Consider the following 4,080-nt stretch of genomic DNA (forward strand, 5'->3'; position numbering starts at 1 on the left):
TGCAACTTTTAAACAAATGGACCAAGTGAATTGATATTTGAATTGCAGTCAGCTGCATATACGTGGATTTCCGGAAGGCTTTTGATACTGTTCACATAAACGACTCTTAAGTAAGATGTCAACATACCGAATAAGTAAACAAATTATTAACTGAACATCTAGCTTTATTTCCGAGAGGGAGCAATGGGTGTCCATGAAAACTGGAAATTGTATTTGGACGAGAGTACTCACTGGTACTCGGGGCTCTGCCCTTGGGCCGACATTATTGATATGCAGATACCAAGGATGTTAAACCAATGCGAGGAGACGCTAATGATGACCTGAACAAACGTCTTTCATGGAGCAAAAATTGCATTTTTTACCATTCAAAATGTAAATCCATACATAAAAGTCGGCCACGTGGAGAAAGAAAAAGATGTTGGTGTCAGTACAGATAAATCTCTTTCGTTTGATCAAATTAGTACCCAGGTTTAAAAAGCAAATCACATGTCCGTTTTTATATAACGATCATTTCATTTTCGTTAATGAGCATAATTTTACACTACTGTACAAAACTTTTACCTGGAATATTTGATAAGGTATGGCTTTCATTAAGACAAAGCACGAAGATATGGTAGAAGCAGTTTTAAGACAACCAAACAAAAAAACCTGGATTTCGGAATTTATCTTACTCGGAAACGGCAAACGAAATATGGTTGTATTGTTTGTAGATGTATCTATACAAATATCCTGTCATTTAGTTAGTTTTGTATCGTGAAATCGCAGCGCCTACAAAGTATTCAAATGTATGATGGTTACAATGGTTAGGAGATTACATTAGGAGTCAGATGTTGAGTCTGCCACTCGCTTATAGTTACAATTTGCATACTGACCTTAGCGCTTATAAAAAGTCTTTTTTTTTTAACTACAGATAAGTTCAAGGTTTTCTACCAACTGCATTTCAAAACATATTGACTGAAACTAGCTATTTGCCGTTCAATAAATGTCATTTAGTATCTTAAAATCTACACAAAACTAATAAAATGTTTTATGCACGTTAACGAAAAACTTTTGCATTGTGTATCTTTTTTTAAATCGAACAAATTAAATATATGTGACATTTTTTTTGAATTTATTAAAATTTCTTTCGTGACCGTTACCAGTCATATTTAAATGTACATTTACTACTTATCTAAATTTGTTTACGAAAAAAATAAAAACTCCCAAGTAAACAGACGTAATTTCTCGACGTATAATCAAATAAATTGTGTAACGACTTCTTTCAAACAAACACGAAGTCATGTCAGTAAATTATCTTAGAAATCACCTCACAGGCAGGTTGCGCAATACTTCAGCTTCTTTCTCCTACTTAGATATTGTTTTTTAAAATATCAATTTTCTTGAACTGTAAACCATTTTGATGTCAATGTTAATGCAATTTTACATATTAAAGCTTGTCTCGCTGCTGTTTTTTTTTTTTTTTTATCGTTTTTTTATCATGACGAATATTTCGCACTTTGGTCTATTTATCTACCACATTTAAAATGTTTGGTCGTCATCGCGTGCTTTGTAGGTGATTATTCGTGTGATACATTTTCGTAACACAAACTGAACAATTACTCTGAAAGATAGAAACGTCTCTTATTGATCCACTTAGTGGTAATGTTATATATAAGAATAATGAAATGGCTGCCTTAATGAACGCCGTTTTTTCATATAAGCAATTTAAATAACTTACATGTCCATATTCCACTTCTAGTTTTTAAAACTTAATCAACATTTAGTTTTTTGAACCTGCAATTAGAGGACATAGCAGGTATATAAATGGTATTAAATCAGAGAAGTTCTCAGGTATATTACTGTATATGTCACCAGATGTTACGATATACAGCTAAACCTCTCCAAAGTTTTATCAATAAATCTCTGTCGGTTTATTTAGAAACGAGCAATAGGTACAGTGTATGCCAGTATTTAAAAAAGATGAAAAAGACCCGCCTTCTAAATGCCGACTTATTTTCCTGACTATCAACAGTAGGCAAAGTCTTCTTTTAAAACACATATAAAATTATTTCTATGAAAACAATCTATTTTATACTATACTATACTAATTGTTCAACACTTAATTTGAATTTATCCGAATGTTTGCATAAACAATGTCTAAATATTTATAATCTTGAAGAACAGGTGAGATTATCCTACAGTCTGTCTTTCAATCCTGGCCTTTATATCCAACCTACCAAATGCTATCCATACCTTTTCTAGAATACCTTGTTACATGTGAATTTTTATACATATAAATAGTTTTCTCTATTTCTGGGGTGCTACGATAAAACAATGCCCAGAAGGAGAGCGAGTGTACACGAGAGCAATGTTATTAGGCGTGAGGATTCAAATGGACAGTTTGAATAAATGTAGCTTGAGTGTGTAGCTTGTGTTTACCAGGCAGCTATGTTATATATCCTATATTACTGTGCAATCAATTTTTATACATGATGATATTTGCTATATGATGTATTTGCCATTTCCTTGTACTTTCAACCTTGTTCTTCTTTCATTCTTATAATTTCCAAATTCGTTCTGTTGTTTAAAATGTACATATGAGTTGATTTGTGCTGTCATGTTGTTGGATTAAATTGTTGAGGAGGAGGGGGGAGGGTTCTAAGTTGCCATAACTTATCCCCATTCCTCTTGCGTGGTTTAAAAGAAATGAAATATGTTTAAGCTAAACTAAAACATGTAAACATGCACGAAGGCACAGACTTTTCCTCTTAATTTTGAATATGAGGTACTGAGTCCACCTTTTTACCACAATTAGAACAGAAAAAAAAAGAAAATTAATTTTCATTTAAGATCTTGCGATTTTGATAGTCTTACCATGAAAATCACATGCTATATAACAGGCAATTCAAAGTAATATGAACTGCTTTGTAAGTATACACTATGAACTGTATCTTAACATATGAAAAGTAACTTTAAAGACAAGAAGAAATATAATACCTATAAAATTGCGAATTTCAAGTTGATAATCGATTTTGGTGGTATATAAAAGACTATTGGCATATTAAAACTTCAAAAAAAATATCAGGTGTCAACATTATCATAATCCAAACCCAAATTAAAAAAAAAAAACTAGGACAACAAAATATGAACAAAAAAGATTTGCACGGATACTTCTGGAAAAACACAATGAGAATAAGACCAGATGTTCCGGAAGAGTAAGCGTATTCTGCTTCTTCGACGAATTAAGGCCAAATGTACCCTTGTTCCTCTCTTGGTCTGCTTGTTGTTTTCATGCAAGCGGAATGTATAGCAGAACTCATTAAGACAAAGCACAGAGACCTTTTCAAGCACTTCAATTTCGCTTTTAGATATGTTGTTCTTGGTAAAACATTTACCTGCTTAGACACATTTTTACATATAAATTCAATATGGCTACTCCATTTACATTTTTCGTTTACTGACAGCTGACAGGTAAACTAACCACATAGGAAATCTAGTGATGGCGATAATTAATCGAAGTTATATATAGGTTTTTGTATCACTTTTTTTCACTGATCCGCTAGATGTAAACACATTTCAATTTTTGTTGCTCTTTAAACAGCTTAATTCTTTTCCTTAAACCATAACTCTCCGAAAATGTAATCAGATATATTACTGTTTTTTTCCGGATATTTCTTTATTAAAAAATTTACAAAATGTATTAATGATTTTAATAAATGTGTAGATAATTTCAGTTATCAGATCATTGTTCATGATTATTTATATCTATCATTATTATTAATTCTTATAGCTTCCAACACGGGTGTTTTTTCCTAATACATGCACTTTATGACTTGATTAAATTCGTCGTGACGTCACCAATTCGTCATTCTATTGCTAAATCTAGAACGTGACTTTTGTGTTCTTTCTTATTGTAATGCTTGTCACGTTAATACTGATTACATCACAAACGTGTATGTAAAATTACGTATAATGAATATTAACCAATCAGAAGCTAGTATTTACTCTTCTCTGTCCTGTTGACTTCTACTTCCGGAATTTGTTGATTCTGTCGACACTTGTCTCGAGTTAATCTTTTCTTACTCGTATTAGCAGCAGAGG

The sequence above is a fragment of the Ylistrum balloti genome, unplaced genomic scaffold (genome assembly GCF_031769215.1).
Source record: "Ylistrum balloti isolate Yb309-2 unplaced genomic scaffold, AGI_CSIRO_Ybal_v1 Utg370386, whole genome shotgun sequence".
Taxonomy (NCBI): domain Eukaryota; kingdom Metazoa; phylum Mollusca; class Bivalvia; order Pectinida; family Pectinidae; genus Ylistrum; species Ylistrum balloti.